This window comes from Choloepus didactylus, chromosome 17, assembly GCF_015220235.1.
Source record: "Choloepus didactylus isolate mChoDid1 chromosome 17, mChoDid1.pri, whole genome shotgun sequence".
In the NCBI taxonomy this organism is placed as follows: domain Eukaryota; kingdom Metazoa; phylum Chordata; class Mammalia; order Pilosa; family Megalonychidae; genus Choloepus; species Choloepus didactylus.
Genome location: NC_051323.1, coordinates 73,067,928 through 73,086,645, shown reverse-complemented (window position 1 = coordinate 73,086,645; position 18,718 = coordinate 73,067,928). Strand labels below are relative to the sequence as shown.

The following is an 18,718-nucleotide window of genomic DNA, read 5'->3' as shown; positions in this document are numbered from 1 at the left end:
TCAAGAAGTAGCAGCCCTACAAATAAGTTTAAGAGAAACATTTTGAGAGGAATGAGGAGGAGGGGGAAAAAAAAATATCCCTGGAGCATAAAGCAAACTACACGATGCCCCTCTATAATGCTGAGCAAAGGCAGGGAGACCAGCCCTGCAGGCAGCAAAGCTACCTGACAACCTAACCCCTGAGGCCAAATAAAAGGGAGCAAACACAGTAAGCTTGTCAGTGCTTCCGACATGTGCACAGCATCAAAGGCTGCACACATGCCACTCATTTCAGTCAGACCCACAGTCATCTCCTTTCTGATCCTCAAAACATCACAGAATGAAAATATTAACAGGCTATATATGAAATTGCCATTAATCTTGTATTTGATAAGCAGTCAATAAATTCTTGTTGAGGAAAGAAAATGAACTCACATGTAAGATATAATGCATGGCGATAATGGAAATACATCCCAATATATTGATATTCCAACCTGTACCTTGCGTAATTGTGTCTCGTTTTTACACCTTTCCAAAGGTTCACAATCGAACCCTGTGCTAACTGTTTAGAAGACAGCACCACCTTTTCCCCCTCCCCAAGAAGGCATGCAGACAAGGTCAGCAGGCCATACACACGCTCTTCTTCCCTCTGCAGGGATTTTCTCTTCTTTGGTTGGTGTCAATTCGTCTCTCTTGAGCACCGAATGACAATTAAGGAACTGGTCAGTAACTGGTCTAAAGCAAGACTCATTCCAGGGACATGGGATCTAAAAGGACACTCTGCAGGCAGCGGGGATGGCAGAGATGGGCAAAACACAGGCAACAGGGTCAACGGGCTGCTCCGTCGGGGTGCAAAGTGGAGGCCACTAATGGAAGGAACTTCCCAGTACCAGGCACTGCCCTTTGGTGTGAGTAAGTGAAGGCGGTGCGGGCAGCGGGCACCGTGCAGTGGGCTCCTGTTTGTCCCCGAATGCGAAAGGCTTTCCCACCACGTAAACATCGTTTTAGTAACGTTTAGATTCAAAAATAAGGCTGTTTGGAGGCTTTGTTTCCATTCTATCACTGAGACCATTCCAGACTCATCTCACACAGTCCAGCTAGGTTTTGACTTTGAAGGAACTCTGCCCAAGCTATTTAAAGAAACAAACAAAAATCAGACGCCTCGGCCAAGGGCCCGGCACCCCTGGAACAATTCCCAGGGCAGCGCAGCCACTGGCTCTGGTCTCTGGCAGGCCCCAGGTTTTAGGGGTTCCAAACCAAGCGGACAGTCTGCACTCTTAAGAGCAAGGTCACTTTAAAAGACCTCTGAAAATACAAGTTCATAATATTACCAGATATTATTCCTAACCTAACAGAAACTTTTAAAACTTTCTTTTATTCACCTTCAGTATAAACATTTTCCTGTTACTAATGTTTCCCCAGCAACAAAACAATTCCTATACTATCTTAGATACCATCACCATCAACACCAAATTACCACAGAACTCAAAGAACATTACTCCACCAAATAAAAGGGTCTACAACAAACACAGCACTCTCCAAAGAAAGAGATTACTGTCTTTGGTACAGAGGTTTTCTTTGTGAAGATCAGACTTTCCACCTTTTCTTGGGGCATCCTCTCTTATCCTCCAATTCCTGATGTGCAGTTGTACACTGCTGTGGCATGCTGCCAGGACTGTCTTCCTAGATGTTTCTTTTTAAAACCAGTTTTCTCCCTCTAGTTATAAAAATATTACGTTTATTGTAGCAAATTGGGAAAGTACAGAAAACGGAGAAATCACCCATATTCCTACCATCTAAAAAATTTACCTGCTGACACATTACATTTCCTTCCAGATTTTTTTATGTTTTCCATCAATTTTTTAAAATTTACATTCAAATCTTTTACATTCAAATACACCACTAGTGATACTTAACTTTCCAGGGAGCTTTTATTTTTTAAAGGGCTCCTTTTATCTATTCACCTTTAGAATACATCCATGGAGTAGGGGGACTGGTACAATTTATTTGCACACAGATGCCTTCCAGGGTAAAGACTGAAATGCCTGATCAGGTGGCATTGCTGGTTTGTGGTAGAAAATCATACTCATCTTTTACAAAACTAAGTCCCAACTCTTCAATGGAGAAACTAAGAATGGTACTAACATCAACTGCTAAATCACACGATTCAGCAGGAGACGCTCCACCGGAGCCTCTGGCAACCGACCGTCTGGGTCCGACACACACAGTGGCTGTCACATACGTGGGGGAAGACTAAGGAACCAGCCCTGGAAACAAGCCCCTCCGGACCCCAACCAGAAGCAGGATGCACCCAGGAGGGCACGAGTTGCCTGGGGCAGCCTGTCAGCCCCAGGAGGCCACCATCTCTGCTGCCAACTGGTTGTCTGAACTTAAGTCAGATCTGAGTTCTTCCATCTGTGGATAAGAGTCGGACCTGACAAATTACAGGGTCTCTTACAGTTTTTTAAAACACCTGTCCAGTAAAAAAAAAAAAAAAAAAAACTTTAAAACAAAAGCACATATATTATGCAACTTTGTCTACACTTTCCAAAAAACCCGATTAGTCCACACATGCCTAGACTGGCAACTGGTATCCACTCTCCTGTCCCTCTAGGGGGGAAGTAGGGCTGCCAGTCAGCCAGGGCCCCATTTCCCGGGCTCCTTTAAAAATCAGGTGTGGCCATGCGACCAAATTCTGACCAATGGGATATGAGCAGGTAATGGGGACAAAATCTGCACCCAATCCCTAAAGGATGCCTTTACTTGTTCTCTGTCTGGAACGCACCTATGAGATAAGCCAGCTTCGACCACAGGAACGCCGACAACTCCCCAGGGGACGGGAAATGGCCAGACAGAAGGACCTGAGCCCTGCATGAGCTCTGGGAGCAGAGCCACTCATCCACTGGCGGCTGCCCGCCAACCTCTAGAAAATTATTGAGAGGGAAAAAACTTCAACAGTTTCTGCCACTGTATTCTGAAGTCTCTGTTAAAACAGCTTAATCATTTTAGTATTAACATTTTCATTCAATATTTAAATAAATTACACACACAAAAAGAGAAGCAAAGAGTAAGATGAATAATAAAAAAATTTGGATATACTAAAACTGAAAATGCCTAAGAAATATTTCTAAAGTCTCAGTTGGAGGTTGATCTTCTTCAAAGGAAAGTTTCTATATAATTCAATGTAACAAAGAATCTTCTCTTATCCTTTTGGCTATTCATAACAATGAAAAATACAAAAAGATGCTTGATTTAACAAAATCAAAATCATTTAAATTAAAAAGTCAGTTGATGACAGGCTATATCATTTGACTACAAGCAGAAGGGGATGTTCTAGTCGAATTATGGATAATTTTCTTTCCTGAAATTACAGATCTCCACAGACAGACAAAGGAGAACTGCTCTCCAGGGTGCAGTGAAATCGCCTGGATTCTAAACATACCCCCTCTTTTTACCTGACGTCCTAAAAGCTGAGATCGTGAGAAAACAAAAGGGAATATTCTGTCTCCAAAGGTTTTTCACTCTGAGCCTGAGAACCCTTCTTCCTATCAGTGGCACGACCAGTTCCTACTTCAATTCTTGGGAAAGACACTTCACACACTGCTTATCTGTACCATTTGGCGCTTAGCTTCCTTTCTTTGCTATTTCTCCCACGAATATTCCTCACTTATGTATGTGTGCCCTGAGTTAACAGAAGGAAGTCTTTCTGACCTTGGGGCAAAAGCCCTTCTTAGTGGCTCATGTTTCTGGGTGTAGTTAAGAAAAGAAATTAACTGCTGGAAACCATAAACTCAATGAATCTACAGAATAGAGATACAATTACTTAGGATTCAGAGAAAGGCAAATAAAAAAATAGTATTCTACATTTAAAACAAATACTTAGCATAGGCTTTAAAATGATTTCAAGCAATATGCCAATGACATTTTAGAAGAATTTGAAAACGGAATTCAAGAGGGGTGCGGAAAGAGAAGCAATCAGACAGGGAGAAGAAAAGCCAGGAGAGGAGTATCCAAAAGCCAAGAAAGGAGGAACATTTTAATAATGAGTCTCAGGGAATTTGACTTTGTTCATTCCTTTCCTCCAAACTCAGTCTTCCACGAGTCTCCAAGACATAACTTTCCCAAGGTTGGTTCTTTCTCAGTTCCTGCTCAACTTCCTATTCTTCTGCCTCCTTAAATATGTTGTTCAACAAGATACAATCTTGACAGTCTTCTCATTTTTCACATACTATCTGGACCCTTTGATCTAATCCATAAGTCAATTATCACCTTGTTTCAATTTTCAAAATGGAGGGATGATTAAAGGTGATAAGAGGAAAGAGAACAAAGCCCCCTTTCCTGAGCTCCAAACCCACGTGGCCCAATTGCTTAATAGGTATCTCCACCAGGATACCCCGCATGGAGCTCAGAGTCAGCGTGTCCAAAAGCAGGGATCAAGCTGCAAAGGAAAAAAAAGAATGTTTTGGGAGATAACAGGATGAAAAACAGAGTCTAGAAGGAGAACATTACCACCAGGGAGAAGCAGTATATTCTCACAGGAAAGCTCAATGATTACCTGTAGAAAGGATCAAGGCTACAGGCAAACAGGGACTCCCCAGGCCAGGGTAAAAGGGCTGGTAACAGGGCCAAGACTTCCCCAGAGCATAGGGAGGCCATGGAAGGGACAGGGTTTGAATTTGGAGCAGTGGTTCTCAAGCGGGAGCAGCTGCAGGGTCACTTGGAGGGCCTGTAAGAACAAAGACTGCCAGCCCCACCTGCACAGTCTCTGATTCACCAGTGTGGGTGGGGCCGGGGATGCCGTTTCTGCAAAGTACGGGGTCCCACTGATGCGGCTGGATTGGCGCACACACTGTGTGAACCACTGATTCTGCATGGACCTAACGTGCACATAGAGTGGTGAGAACAGACACGAGGACGCTGAGTGAGAGAGGCAGAGAGAATGCTGCTGCCGTGTGCACTCTGTAAAACGGCTCTCACCACGGGGGTAAAGGCAACTTGTCGGGATCACACGTGACAAAGTCTCCCCTGCCCTGCCCCTGTCTGCTCCCTAACTCCAAATCTGATCTACTGCTTGCTCCACAGTCACCGGGCACCCACCGTGCTTGAGGCACTGGACTAGGAATCAACAATAAAATAAGTAAACACAATCCAAGGTTACCTATTAGAAAAAGACTTGCAAAAAACTGTAATACAGGCTCCTACATTAGAGACACTGACAAAATGCACAGATAACTCAGAAAAGAGGGCACTAACTCGCCTGTTAGAGAAGAGACCCAGAAGGCTTCATCAAAGATGTGTATCTCAGCTGAGAACAAGAATGAGGAATGGGATGGCAGAGGGTGGAGGGTGGGCAGAGGATTTTAGGAAGGGAAATTTATCATTGAAACACTAAAGAAAAAAAGCAGAGAGATGTTTAAGGGGACAGTCTGAAATTGGCAGGTGTAGAGCACATGGTCAAATGCGAAGCACCTGGCTGGATGCAATCCGAGATGAAATAAAGTGGCTGAGGCACTACATCAGAAGGCCTTGAATATCAAGCCGAGAAGTCTGGACCTTACTTTGTAAGCTTTAAGGAAGGCGGGTATGTTAATTGGGGGCTGAGGGACTGGTTGCACAGACAGGATGTTCTGGCTCCTGAGCCTGACTCACACCAAAATGTACAAATCTGTCTTAACAGAAGCCCTCGCTCTGTGTGTTCTACCCGAAGCCTGAATTCACTAGGTAAGCTGGCACATGCAACCACACACAACCAAAAGACAAATCCATCTGGGTAAATGCAATTCAAAAACATGAGCAAACTCAGTCTTTTTCCTCTTTCACAAAAATCTATTTTCTCACAAATCCTTGTAGTAAATGCAATTGCAAGTAAACATATAGGGAGTAGAATGTTTTAAGAGAAGATGACACTGCTTTATTTCTGGCCTCTTTTTACTTGCCTTATACCAAGTACACCATAGCAGCGTAAAAAAAAAAAAAAAACTACTTTTTAAGGTGTGACATTCTAATAAGACGTTACATTCATCAAAAGATAAAGTCTAATTCAATGTAACAGTTTATTCAGCACTCTATAACTAGTAGATTCCAATTCTGAGAAACATTTATTGAGTTCAAAGAGAATTTAATATAACCTTTAAAGTGACAATCAGAAATAATGATTACCTATTGGACACAAATGATATCCAGAAGATTATTCTGGCTCAATGTTCAACAGGGTAAACTTGAAATTATTAGTAACCTCAATTCAGGTGCTAAAATTCACAATGGCAATTAAGTTACTAAAACTTTTGCAACTCTAACAGAGTATCAACACATCCATACCTCCAAAAATCTCACTTCAGATTCAGTGTAACAGTACCGAATAATAACCATAGCCTAAAAATACAAATTCTAAAGGAGTACCAAAAACCCAAGTTTTCACAACCAAAATTACTGTCTAAATATATTCAATGCAACCTGTTCTAATTTTTAGTACAATGCAAAAGATCATCAAGCTTCTACTACAAAGATGTGTTCAAGTTTTAACTGTCACAAACTGAACAAGTGTTTTTCCCTCCCTTCTTCAACTGTAAAATAGGATCCACTGCCCTCTCTTCCCAAGACTTGCATGCAGATGAAACAAGAAAAAGTTAAGTGAAAGCACTTTCTAAAGTCTAAAGCATTATAAAAAGTAAAGGATTTTTTTGTGTGTGTATGTTCTCAAAATATTAACGAGGAAACTGTTAAAATATTTTTAAAATTTAGGATTGTCCAACTTAAATGAGGAAAAAATGGGCTTAAAATAGCCAATAAGTCATCTAGAAATAGAATTTCTTATTGACATAAAGTAAAATCCAGAACTTCTAATGGAAAGCATTCAAACGAGCATGGCTCTAAATCATGATCGCAAATGCATAGTTCAGCCTAGTGCCTAAAAGATGAAAATGCAAGAAGTTCATTCTTAATAACCTCAAATTTAGGGATGACGGAGTTCAGAGAATGTAGGATCCAGTCATTATTTTGTTTACAGAGTGAACTCCCAAGAAGCTCTTTTTTGACATGGGATATGATCAGAAATGGTTAAAGCTGGTAAGTGACATTTTGGTTACTCAGACACTGGGTACAAATACAGACTGTTTCACATCACACCTAACTTATTTGTCCATCCCTACTTAATCTTTTAATTCAAGCATAAATCCAGGGGATTAGACTGGCCTTTAAAAAGTTTCTCAAATTACCTTATGTGAATAAGCCAGCTACCTGCCTACATGAGAAAACAATTTCTAATTGAATTACAGAGGAGGATAATTTTTTCCTATCACTTTAAAGCCTATGATAAAGAAGTTCAAGACTTTAAATCACAAGTTTTTAAGAATATATTGTTCAATTCTCCACCCTCCCGAGTATGTTTCCAAGCATACGGTGGTCTCTCCCTGGATAAGGCAGGGGGCAGTTTAACCTAGCAGGGTAAAAATGGCCTTAGAATTAACACACACACTCCCCTAGGTCTGGTCTAGTTCTCTCCTTTAGCAGTCTCATTTTCTTCTGGCACGTCTACAGAATCTACAGAACATAAAGATCCTTCCAGCACCAGTACCAGCATTCTAAATCTACTCAAGTGTGGAGAAGTCAACAACTCATAATCTGGAAATCCTTACTGAAAAAAAACAGCCTCACAAGTAGATGTCAAGGTACTGAAGCTTACGCTGGTATAAAAACGGTCCATCAGCTGTCTCCCTCCTTACTTGTTAAAAACAAAGACAACAAAGATTCGCTCCATAATTAGCAGAAACATAGCATTAATAATATTTATTAAAAATTTACTAATAAATTTATTTTATATTATTATAAATTGCTACCTTAAATTTATTTTAGACTTAACCAAATTTAAAGACTTTTATGTTCTTTCATGTGATTGCACATGTCTATTATATCCATAGGAACATTTTTTGCACCTTAAGTTTTTTGAACTATTTACAAAGTTGCCCTACCATTACATAATGCTTTGACTTATTTTTAATGACTTTACATAAGAATAAGAAAAAAACATTAATGATTTTGTGTATCATCAACCTATTAAAATGTTCCAGACTTAAAGAATAGTTTGGCATTTAAGTACAGCAGCAGTTAAATCCAAAAAACTGGGGCCATAAATAACAATGAAACTCCCAGTACTTCAGAGGAACAACACACTCATACAGAACATGGTAAAATGTCATGGCAGGTTTCCAAACAGAAACTTGTGTGTGTGCCTCACAGCAGAGTAATTATGAGCTTTGGTTATAGAGGCAGGTGGGAACTAGGCTGAAATTGTGGCTCCTTTCTCACCTGTGTGACCTCACCAATTAACACTTCTCTAAATCTGATTATTAAAACTTTGAAACAAAGGTCACACAGAGAAGCAGTATTTTATTTATTTATATTTTAAGATTAAGGTCCAAAGTTTTGGATCCTATTACTTGTTAAAATTCAGAATGAGAAGTAAAATAAAATAACCAATGATACTACAAAGAGGCATTTTACTAAGAGCACAGTGGACTAAGTAAAAACACCTGTTATTACCCAAGAGCAACGAGCTCTTCTTACCAAAGGGAGAATCTTAGTTTACAGGAACAATTCAAGTCGCATTAGCTCAGAGTATCTGTTATTAAAAAGTCACTCTCTGTCACCATCAACTCTTCCCTCCCCCATTTCTGTAAATGCTAAAGAAAAACAAAAGTCACACCAGGAAAAGGACAGAAAGGAAAAAGAAGATACAAATCACAGCTGTGTTACTTGGAGCTCCATTTAAGAAGTTAATACAATTTGGGGGGAAAACCCATAATGAAAGAAGGCAGGAATTGAACACATTAAAGATAATAAAACTTCTCTCCCTTCCTAAATACCAAAGATGCATGCTTCAATTGGACCTTCAAGGATTTTCCTGTCTCCACCCTCCAGCAAGGCTTTTTATCACCACACTCCTATCTCCAGCTGAACTTCAAAGGTAAATACGGAAAACCTGCTCTGGCGGCAAGCTGTTGAGATAATCAGTCTTAGCATCTTCCACAGGTCCAAGAACAAAACAGCTGTCTTACAGATTTGACCAAATACTGGTCACTATTCTGAACATTTTATTTTTTAACCTGTTCTAGACATCCACAGAATGTATTTATTTTAAAAAGGAATTCCATAAATGTAACTGGTAGCCAACAAATCTCAGCAAAAAAAGTTATAAATTACATCTTTATCTTGTGCAAAAATGACTATTCTATAATGATAACCCTAAAAGTTCCTACTAGCCAAATGTTCTCCTTTTTCCATCTCTACCAACTACAATCTTTATGGTTAAGACCACAAAATCCTAAGTGAATACTCTAAACTAATTTCAAATATTGCTTTAAAAAAATATAAAATAACCCTATTCTAAGCACTTTATACATATTAACTCAACTAATACTGACCCCAACCATGAACACTGTTTTTTAAGACAGGTATTATCGTTCCCAGTGTACAGGTGAGCAATCTGCCTCCAAAAGGCTATTAACTTGCCCCAGGTCACACACAGCAAAACGGTAGGAGCCAGCATTACCAGCCAGGCTGTCTGAGTCCAGAACCAATGTGCAAATCAGCGATGCCGTTCTGTCATTTAACAGGTTTCACTGAGCATCTACTATGTGCCAGGCACAGTTCTAAGCTCTGGGAACGCAGCAGTGAACATGTTGGTTAAGTCCCCTGCCTTCTAGTGGAGGAAGGGGGAGGCCTGGGAGCACCCAAGTTTTCTGGGGGAAATAGTAAACAAATAATGACTCTTCACCTAGCAATAAATACTATGGAGAATACTAAAGCAGAATGAAAGAATAAAAGTGGTAGAGGGAGGGGCTTCTTTCCGGGATCCAAGAAGGCCTATGAGATGAGGAATTTGAGCAGCAAAGCAAGGATGTGAAGGCAAAGACTGTGGCCAGTGGGAGGAAGGTGTCGTCCAGCCAGACGAACAGCAAGTACAACTTCTATAAGGTAAGAGAGGGTTTGCTCAAGAACTAGCAAAGGACCCATGGGACTGGGGCAAGTTGTTGAGTCAAGTGGCAAGCAGTGAGGTGAGATTTTATTGTATATAGAACAGGAAGCTTTTTGAGCAAGAGACCGACAATCTGATTTATATTTTTTAAGATCACTCCAGTTCTTATGTGAAGAACAGTCAGAAAGGAAGAAAAGAAGGGAAAAGTTGGGCTATTTCAACAGTCCAAGCCAGAGACTCTGGATCTCAGACTGGGATTCATGGATTATAAGTAGATGGGATCCAAAAACAAGAGCTTACAACCTGTCTCTTTAATAAAAGATTTTTTTTTAATATCTGTCAGCAATCCTTTCTCTCTCACCCCCATTCCTAACTTGACCTTGGGGGAAAAAAAAAAATCAGAGACTCTTTTTTAAAATCCAGGTTAATGCTTTAGCTGGTGTTTTTAAGACGTAAAAAGGAATGAGTCTTTTCTTCACTTTTAAGTGTTCGTTTAATACATGCTGCAATTGGTAACATGCCACATATACCTCTGCATTCTCGAGAAGAAGAAAAAGCTATGCTGAAAGCGAGGCTTGTTCATTTATTAGGAGATAGGAAGAGGCACTTATCATTAGCCTTTTCTGATTAGCTTTCCTCACATGCTTTGTCTCCAGCACATCCCCGGCCGCTTCTAGACTGTGACTTGTAATAAAGAGGTATATCAAGGGAGATGTGTGTTAACCTGGCAGCCCTGTGTGCCAGGGGCTCAGCTGCCTTACATTTAAGAACTTATTTAATCCACGGCTACTAAAGGCAGGAAATAATATCTTCATTCTACAAATGAGAAAAAAATCAGAGCTATTCGCACCTTAACTTGTCCAAGGTCCCACAACTGATAATTGGCAGAGCCCGAATTCAACCCACATCTAACACCAAGTTCTTGTCTTTCCACTACAGCATATCAAAGAAAGGACCATCAAACATAGTTTTCGTAACTTACTAATAATGACTAATTTGTTGCCAGTGGGGGCAGGGTTTCTGTAATTCTGTAATTCTGTAATCTGAGTCTTGAAGCTGGGGGTGGAGAAAATATTTTGAAAAATTAGTTTCTACTTGAGACTTCATAGAAATTAATCCTAGAAGAATGATCCCCACCTTATTAAAAAAATCTTAAATATGTATTATTTACCAAAAAAATAGAGGAAAGAGTGTGTGATAAAGACAAGAGTTCAGTTCAGACTCTGCCCTAAGGGGACCTACAAGACCTGGAGAAAAAGAGGATACAAATAAAAAGATAAACGTCACAACATGCTAGACAGCAAATGAATAGCACCGGAGGCGTCTGGATGTCTGAAGGAGGGTCCCTGGAGCAGAGGGCCTTCAGGTGGGCGCCAAGCCCACCACACCAGGTGCAGGGAGGGAGGGCCCCGCAGCAGCACCTGCTCGGCAGACCAGGCTGCGGCAAAGCAGAAGCCCTATGTGGAAAGTGGCAGACAGGACCCCGCAGGTTAGGTTACCGTGCGCTCAGCAGGAAGAATGAAGTTTACGATCTGTCCCACCCTCTCTAGAGAGGAAACGGCTAATTCTCCAAAAGTGGAGGGGCCGAGCGGATACCCAAGAGTTACACTGTTACACAAAGTCTTGGGCGCTGCAAGCCCTTTGCTTGGGGTGTGCTCGCCTGCAAGGTCCTCCACTAAACGGCACAGTTTCTACTCAGTACATGATCTGAGGAGACTGGGAGACAGCATCAGGAGATTCGTGGCATCTGCAGGATTTTTTTAAAGGAGGGTCAATTAAGGAGTGATGGATTAACGTTATTTCCTTACACACTGGGACTGGGCGGGAAGGGCAGAGAAATACACGGAGAAATGATTTGAATAGTGTGTGGAGAGGTGAAAGGGCCACTTGGAAGGACAGTGGGGAAGGGAGCCCTATAAGGTGAAGGCACAGGTGAGTGGCAAGGAAATACAATAAAAATTGCCTTCAGATATCCCGATGTCGACTCCGGGATCCCGGAGGGACGGTGGCGGGGGGCGCGAGGCAGACCACCGGCGCCGGGCCCCGGGTCCGCAACCCTCCAGCGCTCCCGCAACCGGCGGCCGCAGGCGCGGGAATGAATGGCGCGGAGCCCCACGCACGGCCCGGGCGCCGGCGCAGGAGGAAGGAGTTGGCGGCGCGCTCGGGGCCCGGGGGCGGGACGCGGGCCGGCGCCGGGGAGGCCGCGGCTGCGGGGCGTCGGCGCGGCACCTCAGCGGGGTCCTGGCGGCGCCGGGGCCGCGGGGGATGGGGAGGTCGCGTTACATAACCCGGCGGCCGGCGGCGCGAGGGGCGCGCGAGCGAGCCCAGGCCGCCCCCTCAGCCCGGCCGCGCGGCCGCGGCGCCCCCGCCGCCCCCAGCCCCGGCCTCGCCGCCGCCGCCGCCGCCGGGCGGGTCCCCGGCGCCCCTCCCCCACCCCCCCGCCGGCCCGGGGTCGCTCACCTTCCGCGTTGCCCCCGGCCACCATGCCCGGCCTCGGCCGCCCCCTCCGGCCGCGCGGGCCCCGGCGCCACCGCCGCCGCCGAGTTCCCTCAGCCGGGCGCGGGGAGGCAGGGGCGGAGGGCCGAGGGCCGAGGGCAGGCTCACAGCCGCGCCGCGCGCCCCGCTCGCCCCACGCTCGCGGCGCTCCCCTCCGCAAGGGCGCGCTCGCCGCCTCCCCTCCCCCTCACTCCCGCGGCCCCGCGCGCGCCCCCGCGGCCCCGCCCCGGCCCCGCCCCCGGCTCCGAGGCCCCGCCCCCGGCCGCGCGCCGCAGACCCCGCCCCCGCTCACCTCGCGCGGCGCACGCTCTCGGCTCGCGCCCTCCCTTGGGCGGCCCGGAACCACGGGCGCGGCGCCGCGGAAGTCCGCGCGGACCCGGGGTGGGGGCAGCGCCGCGGCCGCACGTGACCGCCTCGCCTGGCGGGCGGGGAGGGGAGCGGGGCCCGCGCCCGGCCAAGCCTCCCGGCCCCAGGCCTCGGTCCCCCCTCGGGCGCGGCGCTGCCCTCGCCGCCGCCCCTTCGCCCCCGTCCGCCCCGGGCTCCCCGCGCGGCGCCTTCGGGGAGGACACCGGCGCGGGGACGGCCCGCGCTCAGCCGCCGAACTCCCCGCAGACGCGGCAACCGCCAGCCCTGGGCGCGCAGTGACATCTAGTGGGGAAAGGGCCCCGCGCCCCTGGAGCCGGAGCCGTGGCGCGCCCCGGAGCGGGAGCGGGGCGGCGGCGCCGGGGAGGAGGGGCCGGTCGCCGAGGCCCGCGGGGAGAGCCTTCGGCGGGTGTCGCCAAGTGGGGCCCCCATCCACATGCAGCCCCGGAGCTACACAGGAAAGCCATTTACCACTGATAGAAAAAATTCATACACGTTAGATATGCATGAATGCAATTTAAGTTGAGGACATCGAGCAAAACCCTGTTTTTCCGTAAGGACGTTTCCCCCCCAGCCCTTGGCTGTGTCATTTGACAAGAGGTCCCACGTTGCCGTCACAATAGCCCTTCTTGTTGCAAATCACCAGCAGGAAGCCGGCCTCCGTGGCCAGGCTCTCCTTGTTCTCTTCCCTAAGATACTTGGAAAGAGTTTGCAAACACTTAGGAAACAATCCGGATTCTTGTGAAAACTGACTTGGTAGACCTGGGACAAAACAATATTTGAGTAACTTGCTTCTTTCTTCTAGCCCCTGCATTTTTGCCATTTCGTAGCTCTTTGTAAATGCACGTCAACTCCTCATCGCTAACCCAGCCAGGCGTGCTTGTCCCCAACTTCATCACCGAAAACAAACGGCCGGCTCCCACCCACGGCCCAGCAGTCACCTGCCCAGATGCCGTAGGAAACTCCGCAGAAAACCCGGCAGCCCCTTGTCAGTCTTGTTCCGCTTTCCATACATGTCTAAATGGCGCTGTTGCCATTACCAAGAAATGGCAAAACCCGATTTTCGCATTGAAAAAATAGCCTGCGAGCTGCACAGGAAACGTACCTTGTATTTCTGTTTAAGTGTTCGTTCCCACGCCTTTCTAGTCAAGTCAAAGGTCTTATTTTCTACTGTGTTTTCTCAAGCAGGTTACACCAACAGTGAGTGAACTGATCTTGGCAACACCTTTATAGAATGCTGTAGGGTGGTTAATACACTTTAGTGTAAAGTAGTAGGCAGCCTCTGGTAGGCAGGGAAGAAGTCACATTGCTTTAGACAAAACAGGATAAAAAGAGAGATGAAAACCACACAAATAAAATGTGTACGAATTCTAAGGTCCTTTGTACAATTTTGCCAAGGTTTTCTTTCATTTTTGCCCATTTCAGAACATCCTATCTTATACTATCCCATAATTCATGACTAGACTTTCCGCTTTAACTTCATCCAGTCATCTTCATTCATTCATTCCTCTACTTTCGTTTTATCTCCTAAGGACTAGGGGAGCTGGCTTGATCCTTGTGGCAGTCAACTGAGTGACCTCCCTGAACCCCCACATTTGAGGGAGTGCTTGGGCACACTGCACCTCTTCACTCTCTTCTCAGCATCATTAAAATTCATTTTTGAAATTTCCACCATTGCTGAGAACTCCAGGAGCCTGTGAAAGTACAGACCCTCGCCCCTTGAGAGGTAGCTCTGGGCAATGACGTAGCTTCGGTGGCCTTTTAACCTCTGATCCAGCCACGAACTATTCCTTGGAAACAGCCTCAAATTTCAAAAACAGAAAATAAGGATACGAAATCGTTAAAAAACAGGTTTGTCCTCTAGTCCCTTGGGCAACGTGCACAGAGTAGCTCGTGTGATCATACCTAGGCAAGCGCACCTGTGCTGATGGTTGGCATTCAGCACCTTAAGCTGAAAGATGAAATAACAAGGAAGAAGCCACACAAGCCCACAGAAACCTAGAAAGGAACTTGGAACCAGAATCGGCTCACCAAAACTGAATTCTTTTAGACATAGATTATCTTTTTCTTTTCTTTTACAGAGTTAAAAAGGTCCACTTCCATATCTTAACTCCACACTTCACAAAATTCAGGATGATTCAACAGTTAGTTATGGTGTGTGTTCTATATGCCAGACCCCTAAATGGTCGACAGTGAACAAAATACACTTCCTGCTTTCAAGATGCTTCCAGCCAAGTGAGGGAGGCAAACGAGTAAACCTGCACCTGCAGCAGAGGTTCAGAACTGCTGGGGGAGGGCGTTCTAGGGGCACACAAAGGAAGGGAGCCACAGAGGCTCCTCGAGGATCGTGACATCTCTGAAGGGCTGGGAGATTAGTCAAGTTAGAAGAATGCCACTCCTGTCAGAGGGAACACTTTGAACATTGTGGAAAGGCAGAGAAGGGAGAGAACAGGGACATTCCAGGAACTGCCCAGTGTGACCTGCAGAGGAGCGTGGCCGGGGGAAGGGGTGCATGCTGCAAAAGGAGGTTGTGGAGGCAGGTAGGAGCCAGAGTATGAATTATATAGAGTAGTTTCCTCTCTATCCCGAGGGCCATGGAAAGCCACTGAAGCGTTCTAAGCAATACAGTGCCTGGAGAAAGCCACTCTGATGATGCAAGGAGAGTGGGTGTGAGGCGCAGTCAGGACCAGGTGCAACTTGGGCTGGTGGTTCGCTAGTTCTGCTCCACAGCTGTGGTTCTGAGATCTCTTTTCACTCCTTCCAAACTCCCTTCCCCTCTCTCCATCTCAATCCCATATCTTCTTTCTTGATTCAGTCCCTTGTTTTTTAGTGCACACACATCTTTTCATAGATTCCTGAGAAACAGTATAAGAGGCCCTTTTTTTCTTTCTTCTACGCTCATCTTCAGATGACAGATAGAGTGGCACTTTTTTTTTTTTAAGTTGGAAATAATTTTCCCCCGGAAACTTAAAAGCTTTGCTCAATTGTGTTGTAGCTTCCACCCTTGAAGCTCTGATGCCGTTCTGATTCCTAGTCCTTTGGATATGTCTTTTTTTGGGTTTGTCTCTAGACATTTTATTTCTGGTGTTCTGGAATTTCACAATGGTATGTTGTGATGTGGTTCTTTTTCTGTTCGTTATGTTGGGCACTTAGAGGACCCTTTCAATCTGGAAGCTCATGTTCATCTATTTTGCTTGCACTATTTTTCCGATCATCTCTTTCTTTAAATTTTCTTTCCATTTTTTTTTGTCTATTTGACTGCTTTCTGGGAGATTTCGTCACTTTATCTTCTAAACCTTCAAATAACTTTCAAAATTCCTACTATCATATTTTACATTTACAAGAGCTCTTTTTTGCACCACGAAGATTCCTTACATTAAAAAAAAATGTCCTTCTCTTCCTATGGCAGAGAATGTCTCTTTATCACTCTTTGGATATTATTGATATTGTTTAAAAGCTTTCTCTCCCGTCCCCAGTATGTCTCTATTTCTTCTTTTCACAGTTCCGTTTGCTTCTTATCTTTCATGTTAGAGACTTTCCTCAATTGTTGGTGGCCTTGACTATCTAATAATGTTCCAGCATGACGCCCTAAAACCACTGTGTGGCATGTTAAGAGCCCGTTGAGTGGGGCGATCCATTACAGATAATCCGGGGAGCCCACAGGCTTTTTAGCTGGGACACCTAACTATCAGTAACTGTTGGTCTTTTGGATGGGACGGTCCATTTTCTCCAGAGATAGATCTTCTGTTCTCCTGCTGGGAGACAGGGCCTGGCTGCTGGCAGTGTGGAGCAGTGGGGGCCAGAGTAGTGGGGTGGAAAGGCGCCTGGGCACCGCAACATCTCGTACGTACACTTCATTTAATCCCATTTCATCCAGGCATCTCCACCTTCAACTTTGCCTTATGTCCCTGAATCCAGGACCTCTCTAGAGATCAGCCTCTTCAGAGAATAAACTTCTACTCTTATGCTGGGGTTGGAGAACGTGGGGCTGCTGGGTACCCAGGCTGTGAGGAAATCTAAGGGGTATTTAACTGCTTTTTAATTGATTCATTCAAGTTCTGCTCAGGGTGCTGGAGACATGCAACAGTCAGCAAACTGGTTGAAGCTCTTGTGGAGCGTACTTTCTAAAGGGTGAGGGTAATTGACAAGCAAATAAAAAACTATGTTAGTACCATGTCAGGTGCTATGGAGAAAAACACACCAGGAAAGAAGGACGCAGAGCCTGGAAGGAGAAGGGGGTTATATTTATACAGGAGGTCAGGAAATCCCTCTTTGGTAAGGAGTGTCTTGAGCAGAGAAGGAACCATGCAGACACCTCCAGGAAGGGCATCCTAGGCACAGGGGACAGTAAGGTCAAGGCCCTGAGTTGGGAACATGCCAGTGTGTTTAAGGCCATAGGCTGGCAGAGCCTTGGGAGTCACAGAAAGGACCTTTATGCTGAGTGTGATTGAGCCTTTGAAGGGTTTGGAGCAGAGGAGTGTGTATAATCAGAATTACTTAAAGGCATCCTCTGGCTGCCATGTGGGGATGACCGGGGACAAGTGGGTCTTGGGTCAAAATCAGGAATTCTGCTTTAGTCATGTTACATTTGAGATGCTTATTAGCTATGCAAGTAAGTAGAGATGTTGACAAGGCAGTTAGATATTCAGTTGCAGAGTTTGGGGAGCTGTCCAGGTTCAGGATATACATTTCGGAGTTCTTGGTTATGGGTGATTTTTAAAACTATGTGCTGGATCCAATCAGTTAGGGAATGAATATATAGAGAAAAGACATTCAATGAATGAGATTTGGAGTACTGTGATATGCAGACGTTATTGAGATGATGAGCAAAGTGGGCCGAGAAAGGTGAACAGTCATAATGTAGAAAGAGAAGTAAAAGAAGATGACTTGAAAGCCAAAAGAAGGGAATGTTTCAAGGATGAAAGAAAGATCAACAGTGTCACACACTATGGATAATTCAATAAGGCAAGGACTGAGAGTGGACATTGGACTTGGCAATGTGGAGGCCACTGCTGGTTCAGACAAGTCCTGTGGACAGGTGGGAACAAATCTTGATTGACGTAATAGACAATGAGAGGAGAGGAGGCAGACGGTTCTGGTGCGGGTGGAGGGCATCTTGGTCTAGGGTGAACATGGTGGAGGTGAGACATGGTCAGACTTTGATGATGGTTTTAAGGTCAAGTCAGTAGGATTTGCTGAAGAATTGCATGTGGGATAAAAGTTATGAAAGATGACTGCAGGCATTTGGCCTGAACAACCAGAAGCATGGAGCTGACATGTAGGAGATAAGGAGGAGAATGATAATCTTTTCGGAGTGATAGATTTTCTCCCCTCCTCTCTCTCTAATTTTTCTTCTCTGCACTAAGCAGTGTATTTTATGTATGAGTTGTCTGGGAATACTACCACCAAGCACCAGTCTGGAAAAAGGTCAAAATGTGCCATGACCACTTAAAACGATAAGGAAAGTTTGCTTAGGTGAAGAAAATGCAAGCAGGGGTGAGTGTGTGCAGAGCTGTGTTTATGTTTACATTTGAGGCTATGCCATTATGAACATGTATTCTGTGATTAGGGAATCACAGAGAACCCCACACATCTAACTGCACCCCACCTCCACTCATTGCAGGCCTCAGCTGGGTGGGTCCTGCACAAGACCCCCTTCCCAGGGAATTTGGAACCAGGACAGAGAGAGAAGAAATATCCACGTGGCATATGCCTTTGGGAACACGGAGCAAACTCACGGGCTGGGGGTCAGGAAGTCTGTACACAGAGGGAATGCAGTTTCGCTCCAAGAATCCTGGGCTCCCTCCAGAGATTTTTTCCTGGCCCTGGATTGGGTCCATGCCCTCTTAGCCCTGCCCAGCCCTGCCCAGCCCTGCCCTGAGCTCTGTGATGCAAGCTGTGTCCTTG

The 18,718-nt window shown here is 45.3% G+C and overlaps 1 protein-coding gene across 3 annotated transcripts in view; it reads right to left on the bottom strand.

Annotated features, from left to right (window-relative positions):
* REV1 (REV1 DNA directed polymerase) overlaps positions 1-12,555 on the bottom strand; it is an 88,659-nt gene extending 76,104 nt beyond the window's left edge. For 2 of the 3 annotated variants that reach the window (XM_037807463.1, XM_037807465.1), the window contains exon 1: positions 12,413-12,555. The gene's annotated coding sequence lies outside the window, so the exon portion shown is untranslated. Of the gene's footprint in view, positions 1-10,934; positions 10,983-12,412 lie in introns of those variants that run through there. The other variant, XM_037807464.1, reaches the window with a different exon arrangement.
* Between the last annotated feature and the right edge of the window lie 6,163 nt (positions 12,556-18,718).